Source organism: Pongo abelii, chromosome 6 (assembly GCF_028885655.2).
Source record: "Pongo abelii isolate AG06213 chromosome 6, NHGRI_mPonAbe1-v2.0_pri, whole genome shotgun sequence".
NCBI lineage: Eukaryota > Metazoa > Chordata > Mammalia > Primates > Hominidae > Pongo > Pongo abelii.
In genome coordinates this window covers 154,487,846-154,504,999 of record NC_071991.2, presented here as the reverse complement: position 1 = coordinate 154,504,999, position 17,154 = coordinate 154,487,846, and the positions used below count along the sequence as shown (strand labels likewise).

General features: G+C 38.5%; 1 protein-coding gene and 1 non-coding gene across 10 annotated transcripts in view; one reads left to right on the top strand and one right to left on the bottom strand.

Moving 5' to 3' along the window:
• The window catches only part of LMBR1 (limb development membrane protein 1), a 207,711-nt gene that overhangs the window by 18,121 nt on the left and 172,436 nt on the right, over positions 1-17,154 (top strand). The window lies entirely within an intron of this gene.
• On the bottom strand, positions 834-974 carry LOC112134546 (U4 spliceosomal RNA). The gene has a single exon (XR_002915947.1). It is a non-coding gene; the product is annotated as a U4 spliceosomal RNA (small nuclear RNA).

Here is a 17,154-nt window from a genome sequence, read left to right as displayed (position 1 = left end):
GATGTAGCCACTCAGGAGGTCTACCAGGCAGGGCTGGTACTGGGGCTGTCTGCACAGAGTCCTGTGATGTGAACTGTCTGCAGGTCTCTCAGCCGTGGATAACCGCACAGCATTTGGACTGCCTCCTGGGTCCTGCAGGAGCAATCTGCTTCTTTCAGTGGGTCTTTCGGTTCTCTATGCTTTCCTGGTTTATTCCTGCAGTAGTTCTGGAGCAAAGGTTCACGATGTGAGTCTCCACACACTGCTCTGTCTGTCAGAGTGGGAGCTGCAATCTAGTCCTGCCTCCCATCTGCTGTTTTTCCTCCAAATGTAGCTTTCTTTAATTTCTTTCATCGATGTTTTATGGTTTTCAGGATACAGGTCTTTCACCTCCTTAGTTAAGTTTATTCTTAGGTTTTTTTTTTTTTGAGACGGAGTTTTGTTACCCAGGCTAGAGTCCAATGATGCGATCTCGGCTCTCTGCAGCCTCTGCCTCCCTGGTTCAAGTGATTCTTCTGCCTCAGCCTCCCAAGTAGCTGGGATTATAGGCATGCGCCACCACGCCCAGCTAAATTTTTATTTTTAGTAGAGATGGGGTTTCTCCACGTTGGTCAGGGTGGTCTCGAACTCCTGACCTCAGGTGATCCGTCTGCTTGGGCCTCCCAAAGTGCTGGGATTACAGGCATGAGCTACCATGCCTGGCCTATTCTTAGGTATTTTATTCTTTTTTTGTGCTATTGTAAATGAGATTGTTTTACTAATTGCCTTTTTAGATAGTTTATTAGTGGATGTTGATTTTTCTATCCTGCAACTTTATTGAATTTATTAGTTTTTCTTTTTTCTTTATAATTCAGTCTCCATGGAGACTGTCAAAAATTGCCAGTGCTCGCTGTATTACAAATCATCATGGCAGGGTATCAGGAAAAGTTTTCCATCAGCAGTAATCACACCTCAGATAAACCTGACTGGCTACGATATTGCCAATGTTCAAAGCTAAATTTATTGGTTCTAACAGTTTTAAAAAACTGTTAAATGGTTTTTTATATCTAAGATTATGTCTTATGCAAATGGACAGTTTTACCTCTTCCTTTCCGATTTGAATGCCTTTTATTTCTTTTTCTTGCTTAATTGCTTTAGGTAGGACTTCTAGTACTATGTTGAATAAAAGTAAGTAAGAGTGGACCTCTCTGCCTTGTGCCTGATCTCAGTGGGAAAGCTTTCAGTTTTTCACAATTAAGTAGGATAGCTGTGGGCTTTTCATATATGGCCTTTATTACATTGAGATAATTTCCATTTGTTTGTAGTTTGTTGACAGTTTTTACCATGAAAGGGTGCTGAATTTTTCAGGTGATTTTTCTGCCTATTGAGATGATCATATGATTGTTTTATTTTATTATTGTGGTGTACCACAGTAATTGATTTTCATATATTGAACCATTCTTGCATCCTAGGCATAAATCCCACTTAGTCATGGTTTATGATCCTTTTAATGTGCTGTTGGATTCAGTGAGCTACTATTTTGTTGAGGATTTTCGTATCTATATTCTTCAGGGATATTGGCCTGTTGTTTTCTCTTCTTATGGCTTCTTTGTCTGGCTTTGATATCAGGGAAATGCTGGCTTTGTAAAATGTGTTTGAAAGTGTTCTCTCCACTTCAGTTTTTTGAAGGAGTTTGAGACAGATTGGTGCTAATTGCTCCTTAAGTGTTTGGTAGCATTCATCAATGAAACCATCTGGTCCTGGGCTTTTCTCTTTTGGGAGGTTTTTGATTACTGATTCAGTCTGCATACTTCTTATAGGTTTGTTCAGACTTTCTATTTCTTCATGATTTAGTCTTGTTGGTAGGGTGTTACGTTTCTAGGAATTTATTCATTTCTTCTAGATTATCCAGTTTGTTGGCATATGGCTGTTTTTAGTAGTCTCATGATCTTTTTTATTTCGGAGGCATCAGTTGTAATGTCTCTTTCCTTTCTTATTTGAGTCTTCTCTTTTTTTCTTAGTCTAGCTAAGGGTTTATCAGTTTTAAATCTTTTCAAAAAACCAACTCTTAGTTTTGTTGTTTTTTTCCCTATTTTTCTATTTTTTATTTTATTTATTTCTGCTCTAATCTTTGTTACTTCTTCCTTCTGGCAACTTTGGGCTTAGTTTTCTAGTTCCTTGAGCTGTAAAGTGAGGTTATTTGAGATTTTTCTTCTTTTTTAATGTCAGCATTTATTGTTATGAGCTTCCTTCTTACTGCTGCTTTTGTTTCATCCCATAAGTTTTGGTATATTGTGTTTTTGTTATTTGTCTTGAGATTTTTTTTTTTTTTTTGTGACAGAGTCTCGCTCTGTCACCCAGGTTGTGGCGTGATCTCGGCTCACTGCAAACTCTGCCTCCTGGGTTCACACCATTCTCCTGCCTCAGCCTCCCGAGTAGCTGGGATTACAGGCGCCTGCTGCCACGCCTGGCTAATTTTTTGTATTTTTAGTAGAGATGGGGTTTCACCCTGTTAGCTAGGATGGTCTCGATCTCCTGACCTCGTGATCCACCCGCCCTGGCCTCCCAAAGTGTTGGGATTACAGGCGTGAGCCACCGCGCCTGGCATCTTGAGATATTTTCTAATTTCCTTTTTTTCTTTTTCAATCCAGTGGGTGTTCCAGAATGTGGTGTTTACTTAGTTTTCATTCTTTTATTGTCAGAAAATACACTTGGTATGATTTCAGCCTTCTTAAATTTGCTAAGGCTTGTTTTGTTACCTATCCTGTGTTCTGTCCTGGAGAAGTATTCCTGTTTGCTTGAGAAGAATGTGTAGTTTGCTGCCGTTGAGGAGAATGTTCTGTATATATCGTTAGATTCATTTGGTCTACAGTGTTATTGAAGTCTTCTGTTTTCTTATTGATCTTCTGTCTGGATGTTTTGTTCAGTATTGAAAATGGGGTATTGAAGTCTCCAATCATTATTCTACTATTTATTTCTCCCTTTAGTTCTGTCAGTGTTTGCTTTATATATTTATGTACTCTGATGTTGGGTGCATGTATACTTATAATTGTCATATCTCCCTGGTGGATTGATCCTTTTATCATTGTCAAATGTCTTTTATTTAAATTTTGTTTTTTTCTTTTATTTCTGTCCTTTGTAAACAAAAACTTGTCCTTTTTTATAATGAGAAATGATGAATGTCTTATGTTTCATGTGACAGTTTTTCCCAGTGTAAGTATAGCTACCTCTGCTCTCTCTTGGTTACTATTTGCATGGAATATTTAATTATCTCTTTACTTTCAGCCTATGTGTGTCCTTAAATCTGAAGAGAGTTTCTTGTAATAGCATATAGTTGGATCTTTTTTGCTTTTAAATCTATTCAGGCTTTTACTACAGTTTAATCTGTTTACATTTAAAGTGATTATTGATAGGGAAGAATTTTACTATTGCCATTTTGTTGTTTTTTGTTAGTCTTATAGTTTTTTTGGTTGTCTTACCCTTTCTTGCTGTCTACCTTTGGGTTTTGCTGATTTTTTATATTGGTAGGCTTTGATTATTTTCTCTTTTTTCCTTTGGGTAACTTTTGTAGGTATTTTATATTCTTTCCTTCTTAAATTACAGTTGAAAGTATATCACCTGAGAGGTTAGACATCCAAAGGATGTTCTGGTCTTGCAGCATGATTTCTGGTGTAGTCTTCCTTTTGTTTCCAAGCAAAAGTTATGCAATAAGACAGAATATAAGGTCTCTGAGAGCCTTAAGCTTTTTTTTCCTTCTTCACATGTCTGTAGTAGATATTTGTAGATATTAATTCTTGATGATCTTAGGGTTTTGAATATTATATCCAAATATAATAGTACAGGTTAATTTCCTGAACACCTTGGTAGTAAGATAATTTAAGAAACTTAAGGCATGATGGGAAAAATAGACATGAGAGTCTGATGTTCAGAATTTATCTTTGAAAGCCCTTAGAAATGTTTTAACACTTAGTAAAATAATTTTTAGAAAGAACACCACATAGAGAAAATATGTTCTGATTTTACACTGTTAATATCTATTAATAGCATGATTTTTAACATTTATCTTTATATTGTGTAATACCAGTTTTTACTTTTTATTGTTTTTCGAGACAGGGTCTCACTTTGTTACCCAGGCTAGAGTGCAGTGGTGCGATCAAGGCTCACTGCAGCCTTGACCTACCGGGCTCAGGTGATCTTCCCACCTCAGCCTCTCAAGTAGCTGAGACTACAGGCTTGCACTACCACGCCTGGCTAATTTTTATATTTTTTGTAGAGATGGGGTTTCACCATGTTGCCCAGGCTGGTCTTGAACTCCTGGGCTCAAGCTATCTGCCCACGTTGGCTTCCCAAAGTGTTGGGATTACAAATGTGAGCCACCTCACCTAGCCACTGCAAGCCTTTTTTTTTTTTTGAGATGGCATCTTGCTCTGTTGCCCAAGCTGGAGTGCAGTGGCACCATCTAGGCTCACTGCAACCTCCGCCTCCAAGGTTCAAGCAATTCTCCTGCCTCAGCCTCGGATTATAGGCGCGTGCCATCACACCTCACTAATTTTCGTATTTTTAGGAGACACAAGGTTTCACCACGTTGGTCAGTCTGGTCTTGAACTCCTGACCTTGTGATCTGCCCGCCTCGGCCTCCCAAAATGCTGGGATAACACTGTGAGCCACTGTGCCTGGCCTGCCACTGCAAGTCTTTAGAAGGTTTCCTTTCCTTAGCCAGGCGTGGGGGTGTATGCCTGTAATACCAGCTACTTGGGAAGCTAAGGCAGGAGAATCGCTTGAATCCGGGAGGTGGAGGTTTCAGTGAGCCGAGATTGCACCACTGCACTCCAGCCTGGGCGACAGAGTGAGACATTGTCTCAAAAAAAAAAAAAAAAAAAGTCTCCTTTTCAAATTTATAAATCTATAGATCTCATAATTCTTTAGTTGGCACTTTATTTCTCGTCTTTTTTCCGTTTTTCATTTGGACTTAAGGTGCACAGAATTGCATTAATCACAGTTCTTGGTTCATTTTTAAAACTTTTATTTTTATTAAAAAAAATTTCTTTCCACCATCCTTAGCCTCTAAAAGTCCTGGGATTACAGGCATGAGCCATGGCACCCAGCCTCAACTATTTTTTTTTTTTTTTGAAACAGTTTTATTGATTTAATTCACATACCATATAATTTACCCAATTCAGTAGTTTTTAGCATATCCACAGAGTTGGACAACCATCACCACTGTTTAATCATAGAACATTTTCATTATCTCAGACACAAACCCTATGTTCAGTAGCAGTCATTCCCTGTTTGCACCCACATACTCCTTCCTCTAGTCCTAGGCCACCATTGATCTACTTTGCCTAGATTTGCCTGTATAGATTTATCTATTCTGGATATTTCTTATGTAAATTGATTCATGTAATATGTACTATTTTATATCTAGCTGCTTTCATTTAAGCATGATATTTTCAAAGTTTAGCCATGTTGTAGCATGTATCAGTACTTCCTTGTCTTTTTATGGTCCAATAATATTCCATTACTTGGATATGTCACATATTGTTTATTCATCAGGTGATGGACCTTTGGGTTGTTTCCACTTTTGGCTTTTATGAAAATGCTGCTGTGAACATTTGTGTAGTTTTTGGGTGGACATGTTTTCATTTCTTTTGAGCATATACCTAGGGGTGGACATGCTGGGTCATAATGTAACTTTATATTTAATATTTTGAGGAACTGCCAACCTGTTTTCCAAAGTTGCTACATCATTTCACATTTCTACCACCAATGTTTGAGAATTCTAATTTCTTTACATCATTATCATCACTTGTTATGATTTTTGATTATAGCCATTCTAGTGGGTATGAAGTGGTATTTCATTGTCATTTTGATTTGCATTTTACTGATGACTAATGATGTTGAGCATCTTTTCATGTGCTTATTGGCTATTTATTTGTGTATTTTCTTTGGAGAAATATCTCTTCTACTTCTTTGTCAATTATTTTTGGGTTATTTTTCTTTTTATTATTGAGTTGTAAGAATTCTTTATATAATTTGTGAAAGTCACCAATGCCGTGATGGAGTCACTTACGTCCGACCCAAACAAAGTGGAACCAGGAGGTCATGAAGAAGGTCTCATGCTTATATGTCTGAGATAAGAACTATCACAAGGATCTTCTAAAAACTCATAAGAGGCCGGGCGCAGTGGCTCATGCCTGTAATCCCAGCACTTTGGGAGGCCAAGGCGGGTGGATCACGAGGTCAGGAGTTCCAGACCAGCCTGGCCAAGATGGTGAAATCTCGTCTCTACTAAAAATACAAAATTTAGCTGGGTGCAGTGGTGGGCACCCATAATCTCAGCTACTCAGGAGGCTGAGGCAGGAGAATCTCTTGAACCTGGGAGGCAGAGGTTGCAGTAAGCCAAGTTTGCGCCACTGCACTCTAGCCTGTGTGATGGAGCAAGACTATGTCTCACTAAAAAAAAAAAAAAAAAAAAAACCCCAGAAAAAACTCATAAGAAATTCCTGTATGTCCTACATGTCTTAGTCATCCTGCATATTCTGCACACATCTGTAACAGGGTTTATTGCAAGAAATTCCTCATGGATTGCAGCATTCCAGATAAGCCACTCTCACAAGATGAACATTTGCATAGCAATGGCTGTCTTCACCAATGAATTAGCACCAGCATCTACAACTGGCCCCTGTAACTAATGATTTTTGTTTCAAAATAGCTTACATGGACCTCTCCTCTTTGCGTTTAATAGTTTCACCTTACTTCATCCTATCTGGATATGCCTTTGATCTGTTATAGCAAACATATCCTGGATTGCAGTCGCCTGTCACTCCCAAATAAAATTTTCTTTTGGAGAGTTTATTTGTCATTATTTTAGGTTGACATAATCTAGACATAAGACCCCTATCAGACATATGACTTCCAAATATTTTCTATTCTATGGGTCATCTTTTTACTTTGTTGATTGTAGGACAAAAGTTTTAAATTTTGTTGACATTCAGTTTCTCTATTTTTTTTTTTTTGTCTTTTGAGATTTTAATGTCATATGCAAGAAGACCTTGCCAACCTAAGGTCATGTAGATTTACTTCTATACCTTCTTCCAATAATTCTATAGGTTTAGCTCTTACATTTAGATCTATGTTCCATTTTCAGTTAATTATTGTGTATAATGTAAGAAGGGGTCCCATCTCCATTCTTTTGCATATGGATATCCAGTTGTTCCAGCACCATTTGTTAAAAAGGCTATCTCCCCCATACCCCCAACTGAATTATTTTGATACTCTTGTTGAAAATCAATTGACCATAAATGTAAGGGTTTGTTTTTAGACTCTTAGTTCTGTTCTTTTGGTCTCTATGTCTATTTTTATACTAGTACTACACTGTCTTGACAAGTGCAGCTTTGTAGTAAGTTTAAAATTGGGGAAGTGTGAGTCCTCCAACTTTGCTCTTTTTTTCCACAGTTGTCTGATTTTTCTGGATTTGTTCAATTTTCATGTGAATTTAGGATAAGCCTGTCAATTTCTGTAAGAAAGTAGGAACTAGAATTTTGATAGCAATTATATTGAATATGTAGATCAATTTGGGAAGTGTTATGCCATCAATATTAAATTCTCCAATCCATGAACATGTGATGTCTTTCTATATTCAGAAATTCTTTAATGTCTTTCAATAATATTTTGTGGCTTCCAGAATACAAGTTTGACTCCTCTTTTGTTAAATTTATTCCTAAGTATTTTATTCTTCTTGATGCTATTTGAAATTGAATTTTTTTTTTCTTTTTGAGATAAGGTCTCACTTTGTCACTGTGCCTGGAGTGCAGTGGCATGATCATGGCTCACTGCAGCCTGAAATCCCTAGGCTCAAGTGAACTTCCTACCTCAGTTTCCCTAGTAGCTGAGACTACAGGCGTGCAACATCACGCCCAGCTAATTTTTATATTTTTTGTAGAGCTGGCGTCTCTCTATGTTGCCCAGTCTGGTCTTGAACTCCTGCGCTCAAGCGATCCTCCTGCTTTGACCTCCCAAAGTTCTGGTTTTACAGCATGAGCCATTGCGCCTGGCTGAAAGGGAATTGCTTTCTTTTTGTTTTTTTTTTTTTGAGACGGAGTCTCGGCCTGTCACCCAGGCTGAAGTGCAATGGCACGACCTCAGCTCACTGCAACCTCTGCTTCCTAGGTTCTAGCAGTTCTCCTGCCTCAGCCTCCTGAATACCTGGGATTACAAGCACCCACCACCACGCCTGGCTAATTTTTGTATTTTTAATAGAGATGGGGTTTCACCATGTTGGTCTGGCTGGTCTCGAACTCTTGACCTTGTGATCCACCCATGCCAGCCTCCCAAAGTGCTGGGATTACAGGCGTGAGCCACTGTGCCCGGCCCTGGAATTGCTTTTTAAATTTTATTTTCAGATTGCTTATTGCTAGTGTTTAGAAAATTAGGAAGTATTCTTTCATTTCTAGAGCACAAATCAGGAGTTAGGATTTCTATTTGGTTTTATTCCAAGTATATAGAGGTATATGAAAATGTTATTTTCTCATAAAAACCTCTTTTCATTGCCTTATTTAACATTTATTGAGTCTTCATTCATAACCTCCTATGGACCATATCTTCACCCTCCAAGGCATGCAGTGTGAATGAATTTAAAAATATATCATCATAGGTTTATTGTTTGAAACATATTAATATAGAAAGAAATTTGAATAAGGTGATAAGACATTTTTTCACTAACTTACAATTATCATATAGGCTGCTGTTAACTTAAAGGGCAGTGATTTGACAAAACCAATACAGATTATTACAACTGGTTCTAATTATGTTTATGAACAAGAGTTAAGATTATGAAACCAACCTTTTTTGGAGGCACTTGGTTAGAAGAGCTTTGTAAATGATTTTGATTTTCTTTTCACTAGCTATTTTTTTTTTTTTTTTTGTGAGACAGAGTCTCGCTTTCACCCAGGCTGGAGTGCAGTGGCGTGATCTCAGCTCACTGCAACCTCCACTTCCCGGGTTCAAGCGATTCTCATGCCTCAGCCTCCCGAGTAGCTAGGATTGCAGGTGTGTGCCACCACAGCTGGCTAATTTTTTTTTGTATTTTTAGTAGAGATGAGGTTTCACCATGTTGGCCAGGCTGGTCTTGAACTTCTGTCCTCAAGTGATCCACCCACCTTGGCCTCCCAAAGTGCTGGGATTACAGGCGTGAGCCACCACGCCTGGTCTTCTCTAGCTATTAATAACACTTATTAATACTTTTGCTTCATACTAAAATTAAAAAGCTCCTGCCTTATTAATCCTTTATATAGCCTAATGCAATGGTAAATATATTTAATGTATTTATTTTAGAAAGAGAAAAATTAAGTCAGAGAATGGCTAAAATAAAATATTTTAAAAAAGAAAATGCCAAGTTCTGGTAAGGATGGGAAGCAACCAGAACTCTCATACATTGCTGGTATGAGTATGAATTTGTACAGCCCCTAAGAAAACTGTTTGGAAGTATTTACTAAATCGAACATAAGCAAATTTTACCTTGCCGGGTGTATTAGCGTGATGGAATATAGAGTGTCAACTTGATTGGATTGAAGGATGCAAAGTATTGATCCTGGGTGTGTCTGTGAGGGCGTTGCCAAAGGAGATTAACATTTGAGTCAGTGGGCTGGGAAGGCAGACCCACACTTAATCTGGGTGGGCACCATCTAATCAGCTGCCATCATGGCTAGAATATAAAGCAGGCAGAAAAAAAACATGTAAAAAGACTAGACTGGCCTAGCCTCCCAGCTTACATCTTTCTCTCACACTGGATGCTTCCTACCCTTGGACATCATACTCCAAGTTCTTCATTTTTGGAACTCAGACTGGCTCTCCTTGCTCCTCAGCTTTCAGACGGCCTATTGTGGGACCTTGTGATTATGTGAGTTAATACTTAATAAACTCCCCTTTATATATATATCTATATGTATCTATCTATACATATGTATATCTTCTCTTAGTTCTGTTCCTCTAGAGAACCCTGACCAATGCAGTTAGGGTTCTTAGCAGAAATTGAGCCAATGGGATGTGTACATACATACAGAAAGATTTATTATAAGTGATTGGCTACATGATTATGGAGACTGACAAGTCCCATGGTCTGCAGTGGGCAAGCTGGAGACCCAGAACTGCTGATAGTGTAGTTTCATTCCTAGTCCAACAGTCTCAAGGCCCCAGAAGAGCTGATGTTTCAATATGAGTCCAAAGGCAGGAAAAAACTGATGTCTCAGCTTGAAGGCTGTCAGACAGAAGGAATTCACTATTACTAAGTCTTTTTGCTTTATTCAGGCCTTCCACTGATTGGACAAGGCCCATCCACATTAGGTAGGGAGAGTTCTTTGTGTTTTGGATGCAAGTCTTATATCAGATACACTTTTTACAGAAATTTCCCACTAGTCTGTGGCTTGTCCTTTCATTCCCTTAACTGTCTTTTGCAGAGCAAAGTTTTAAATTATAATGAAGTCCAGTTTATCACTTTTTCTTTCATGGATCATGCTTTTCATATTGTATCTAAATAGTCATTGCCAAACTCAAGTTCACTTAGTTTTTTTTTTCTATGTTATTTTCTAGAGGATTTATAGTTTTATATTTTACATTTAGGTGTATGATCCACGATATCGTTTGGCTGTGTCCCCCACCAAATCTCATCTTGAATTGTAGCTCCTACAATTCTCATGTGTCGTGGGAGGGACCCACTGGGAGGTAATTGAATCATGGAGATGGGTCTTTCCCCTGCTGTTCTTGTGATAGCGAATAAGTCTCATGAGATCTGATGGTTTTATAAAGAATTCTCCTGCACAAACTTCTCTCTTTGCCTGCTGTAAGATGTGACTTGCTCTTTCTTGCTGTCCACCATGATTGTGAGGCCTCTCCAGCCATGTGGAACTGTAAGTCCATTAAAACTCTTTCTTTTGTAAATTGCCCAGTTTCTGGTATGTCTTTATCAGCAGCGTGAAAACAGGCTAATACAGTAAATTCATACCAGGAGAATGAGACGCTGCTGAAGATACCCAAAAATGTGGAAGTGACTTTGGAACTGGGGAACAGAGAGCGGTTGGAACAGTTTGGAGAGCTCAGAAGAAGACAGGAAAATGTGGAAAAGTTTGGATTTCTCTAGAGACTTGTTGAGTGGCTTTGACAAAAATGCGGATAATGATATGGACAATGGAATACAGGCAGAGGTGGTCTCAGATGGAGAGGAGAAACTTGTTGGGAAGTGGAGCAGAGGTGACTCTTGTTATGTTTTAGAAAAGAGAGTGGTGGCATTTTGCCCCACCCTAGAGATTTGTTGAACTTTGAACTTGAGAGAGATGATTTAGGGTATCTGGTGGAAGAAATTTCTAAGCAGCAAAGCATTCCAGAGGTAACTTGGGTGCTGTTAAAGGCATTCAGTTGTAAAAGGAAAACAGAGCATAGAAGTTTGGAAAATTTGCAGCCTGACAATGCGATAGAAAAGAAAACCCCATTTTCTGAGGAGAAATTCAAGCTGGCTGCAGAAATTTGCATAAGTAATGAGGAGCTGAATGATAATCTCCAAGACAAGGAGGAAAATGTCTCCAGGGCATGTCAGAGACCTTTGTGGCAGCCCCTCCCATTATAGGCTGGGAGGTTTAAGATGAAAAAATGGTTTCATAGGCAGGGCTCAGGGCCCCCCTGCTCTGTGCAGCCTCAAGACTTGGTGCCTTGAGTCCCAGCTGCTCCAGCTGTGACTAAAAGGGGCCAAACAACAGCTGGGTCTGTTGCTTCAGAAGGTTCAAGCCCCATGCCTTGGCAGCTTCAACATGGTGTTTAGCCTGCGAGTGCACAGAAGTCAAGAATTGAGGTTTAGGAATTTCCACCTAGATTTCAGAGGATGTATGTATGGAAATGCATGGATGCCCAGGCAGAAGTTTGCTTCAGGGTCTGGGCCCTCATGGAGAACCTCCGCTAGGGCAGTGCAGAAGGGAAATGTGGGGTTGGAGCCACCACACAGAGTTACTACTGGGACACCACCTAGTGGAGCTCTGAGAAGAGGGCCACTGTCCTCCAGACCCCAGAATGGTAGATCCACTGACAGCTTGCACCATGCGCCTGAAAAAGCTGCAGACACTCAATGCTAGCTGGTGAAAGCAGCCAGAAGGCTATCCTCTGCCACAGGGGCGGAGCTGCCCAAGGCTGTGGGAGCCCACCTTTTGCATCAGCATGACCTGGATGTGAGACATGGAGTCAAAGGAGACCATTTTGGAGCTTTAAGATTTGACTGCCCCACTGGATTTCAGACTGCATGGGGCCTGTAGCCCCTTTGTTTTTGTCCATTTTCTCCCATTTAGAATGGCTGTATTTACCCAATGCTTGTACCCTCATTGTGTCTAGGAAGAAACTTGCTTTTGATTTTACAGGCTCATAGGCAGAAGGGACTTGCCTTGTCTCAAATGAGACTTTGGACCATGGACTTTTGAGTTAATGCTAAAATGAGTTAAGATTTTGGGGGACTGTTGGGGAGGCATGATTGGTTTTGAAATATGAGGACATTAGATTTGGGAGGGGCTGGGGTGGAATGATACGGTTTGGCTGTGTCCCCTACCAAATCTCATCTTGAATTGTAGCTTCCACAATTCTCACATGTCATAGGAGGGACCCAGTGGGAGGTAATTGAATCACGAGACGGGTCTTTCCCGTGCTGTTCTTGTGATAGTGAATAAGTCTCACGAGATCTGATGGTTTTATAAAGAAGAGTTCCCCTGCACAAACTCTTCTCTTTGCCTGTTGCCATCCATGTAAGATGTGACTTGCTCCTCCTTGCCTTCCGCCATGATTGTGAGGCCTCCCCAGCCACGTGGAAGTGTAAGTTCATTAAACCTTTTTTGTAAATTGCCAGTTTCTGGTATGTCTTTATCGGCAGTGTGAAAACGGACTAATACAATCTATTTTGAGTTAATTTTGGGAACGCCATAGGGTCTCTATGTCTTGATTCATTTTCTTGTACATGGATGTCCAGTTCTAGCACCGTTTGTTGAATAGACTATTCTTTCTTCATTGCTTCTTTGACAAAGATCAGTTGTCCATATTGTGTGGGTTTATTTATCAACTCTCTGTTCTGTTCCATTGATCTTTTTCTATTCTTTCACCAAAATCACAGTCTTGATTATTGTAGGCCTATAAGTCTCCTGAAGTCAGGTAATGTCAGTCCTTCAATTTTGTTTTTCTTCAGTATTGTGTCACCTATTCTAGGTCTTTTGCCTTTCAGTATAATTTTAGAATTATTTTCTTGATATCCAGAAAATAATTTACTGGGATTTTGATTGGGGTTGTGTGAATCTGTAGAGTAGATTGGGTAGAACTGACATGTTAACAACAGCAAATCTCCCTTCTGTGAATGTGGAATACCTCTCCATTAATTTAGATTTTTTTAAAATCAGAGTTTTGTAGTTTTATATCTAAGTAATTCTTTTTTGGGGCTGCTAATGTAAATGGTGTTGTTTTTTTTTTATTTTGAATTCCAGTTGTTAATTGCTGGTATATAGGAAAGCAATTTATTTTTGGACATTAACTTTTTATCCTGCATCCTTGCTTATTAGTGCCAGGAATTTTTGTTGATTCATTAGGATTTTCTACATAAACAATCATGTCATCTGAGAACAAAGAGAGTTTTATTTCTTTCTTCCAAATACGTATGCGTTTTATTTCCATTTCTTGTCTTACTGTATTAGCTAGGACTTCCAGTATGATACTGAATAGGAGTGTTGAGAGGAGATATCTTTGCCTTGATTCCAGTCTTGGGAGAAAGATTCTAGTGTTTTTTTTTTTTTTTTTTGAGACAGAGTTTCACTTTTGTTGCCCACGCTGGAGTGCGATGGCGCAATCTCGGCTCACTGCAACCTCCACCTCCTGGATTCAAGCAATTCTCCTGCCTTAGCCTCCTGAGTAGCTGGGATTACAGGCATGCGCCACCACGCCTGGCTAATTTTGTGTTTTTAGTAGAGACGGAGTTTCTTTATGTTGATCAGGCTGGTCTCAAACTCCTGACCTCAGGTGATCTGCCTGCCTCGGCCTCCCAAAGTGCTGGAATTACAGGTCTGAGCCACCGTGCCCAGCCCTAGTTTTTTTAATCATTAAGTATGATGTTAGCTGTGGGGTTTTTGTAGACATTCTTTATCAAGTTGAGAATTTTTTTTTTTTTGCAGGTTTCTGAGAGTCTTGATCATGAATGGCTGTTGGATTTTTGTCAGATGATTTTCCTGCATCTATTGATAGGTTATGTTTCTTTTTTAGCCTGTTGGTGTGATGGATTGTATTAATTGATTTTTGAATGTTGAATCAGGTTTACATAACTAGATAATTCTCACTTGGTTGTGGTATATAATTCTTTTTATATACTGTTGGATTCAGTTTGCTGATATTTTGTTGAGGAACTTTCCATGTGTGCTCATGAGAGAGATTTGTCTGTAGTTTTCCTTTATTTCAATGCCTTTATTTGATTTTGGTATTAGGGTAATGTTGACCTCATATAGTGTGTTAGAAAGTATTCCCTCTGCTTTTGTTATCTGTAAGATATTTTGGAGAATTGTATCACATCTTCCTTAAATTTGGTAGAATTCAAAAGTGAAACTATCTGGGACTGGTGCTTGGAAGATAATTGTTGATTCGGTTTCTTTAATAGACATAGAACTAGTAATATGATTTGTTTGACTTGGAAGTTTTGGTAGATTGTGTCTTTGAAGGTATTTGTTCATCTAAGTTTTCAAATTTGTGGGCACGGAGTTCGTAATATTCCTGTAATTTTTTTTTGGTGTCTGTGGAAACAGGAGTAATGGCCCCTTTTTCATTTTCATGTATTAGTAATTTGTGTTTTTTTTCTACTTGGTTAGCCTGGCTAGAGGTTTATCAATTTTATTGCTCTTTTCAATGAACCAGCTTTTGATTTTGTGGATTTTAAAATTGATTTCCTGTTTTCATTAATTTCTGCTTTTTTAAAACTATTTTTTTTTTTTTTTGCTTACTTTGGAATTACTTTGCTCTTTTTTTTTTTTCTAGTTTCCTAACGTGTGGAAGCTTATTCAATTTAGATATTTCTTCTTCTGTAATGTAGAATTCAGTGCTATACATTTCCCTCTAAGCACTGCTTTTGCTGCATCTCACACATTTTCATAAGATTTATTTTCATTTTCATTTAGTTCAAAATATTTTAAAATTTATTTTGAGACTTCTTTGATGATGTGTTATTTAGAGGCTTTTTGTTTAATCTCCAAGAAGTTTTCCAGCTATATTTCAGTTATTGATTTATAGTTTAATTCTATTGTGATCTGAGAGCATAGTTGTTAGGAATTATATTGTTTTAAATTTGTTAAGGTATTCTTTATGACCCAGAATATGATGTCTTAGTGAGTGTTTTCATGTGAGCTTGAGAAGGATGCATATTGTGCTATTGTTGGATGAAATATTCTATAAATGTCAATTAGATCCAGTTGATTGATGATGCCGTTCAGTTCAACTATATACCCTTACTGATTTTCTGCCTGCTGCATCTGCCAATTACTGATAGAAGGATGTTGCAGTCTCCAACTGTAATAGTAGATTCATCTATTTCTGTTTACATTTTTGTCCATTTTCACCTCACGTATTTTGACATTTTGTTAGTTCTTCTTGGAAAATTGACCCCTTATTACTATGTATTGCTCTTCTTTGTCCTGATAATTTTCTTTGCTCTGAAGTCTGCCTTGCCTGAAATTAATATAGCTGCCGTTCTCTTTTGATTATTGTTAACATGGTTTGTCTTTCTCTGTCACTGTACTTTTAATCTGTCTGTTATAATTAAAGTACTTTTTTAGAGACAACATATAGTTAAGTATTTTTTATCCACTCTGTCTCTTTTAATTGGTGTATTTAGACCATTCATATTTAAAGTGATCATTGATATTATTGGTTTAATATTTACCATAGTTTTAACTATTTTCTATTGTCCTTGTTCTTGGTGGGTTTTTTTGGTCTTTTTTTCTGTCTTTGGTTCTAGTTGAGCATTTTATGAGTCTGTTTTCTTTCCTCTCTTAGCATATCAATTATACTTCTTTTAAAATATTTTTAGTGGTTGCCCTTGAGTTTGCAGTTTACATTTGCAAGTAATCTACCTTCACTTTCACATAACACTGTATTGCTTCATGAGTAGTGCAGGTACATTATGAGAGAATATTCCTAGTTCCCCTTTTGCTGTCATTCATTTCACTTATCTAGAAGCTGTAATCACCAAATACATTATTGTTATTATTACTTTCAATAAATTGTCTGTTAGATTAAGAAAAAGAAAATAAAAGACTTTATTTTACCTTCACTTACTCCTTCTCTAATGATCTTTTCTCTTTTTCTTTTTTTTTTTTGTTTGAAATGGAGTCTCGCTCTGTTGCCTATGCTGGAGTGCAGTGGTGTGACCTCTGCCACTCAGATTCAGGCAGTTCTTGTGCCTCAAGTCTCCTGAGTAGCTGGGATTACAGGCACGTGCCACCATGCCCAACCAATTTTTGTATTTTTAGTAGAGATGGGGTTTCTCGATGTTGGCCAGGCTGGTTTCAATCTCCTGGGCCCAAGTGATCCACCCACCTTGGCCTCTCACAGTGCTGGGATTACAGCCATGAGCCCAGCCACCGTGCCCGACACTGGCCTAATGATCTTTCTTTACATAGATTTGAATTTCTGTCCTATGGTCATGTTCCTTTATGAAGATCTTTTAAAATTTCTTGCTAAGCCACCTGCGCCTCCAGTAAAAACAAAAAAAGAAAAAAAATTCTTGCTAATTGTCTATTAGCAACAAATTCCTTCAGTTTTCTTTTGTCTGACAAACTCTATTTATCTATCTATCTATCTACATATCTGTCTATATTTATTTATTGAGACAGAATCTTGCTTTGTCGCCCTGGCTGGAGTGCAGTGATGTGATCTCGGCTCACTGCAAGCTCCGCCTCCCAGGTTCACGCCATTCTCCTGCCTTAGCCTCCCGAGTAGCTGGGACTACAGGCACCCGCCACCACACCCGGCTAATTTTTTGTATTTTTAGTAGAGACAGGGTTTCACCTTGTTAGCCAGGATGGTCTTGATCTCCTGACCTTGTGATCTGCCCGCCTCGGCCTCCCAAAGTGCTCTCCTTTATTTTTGAAAGATAATTTTGCTGGATACAGAACTTTGGGTTGGTGTTTTCATTTTTCATTTTTT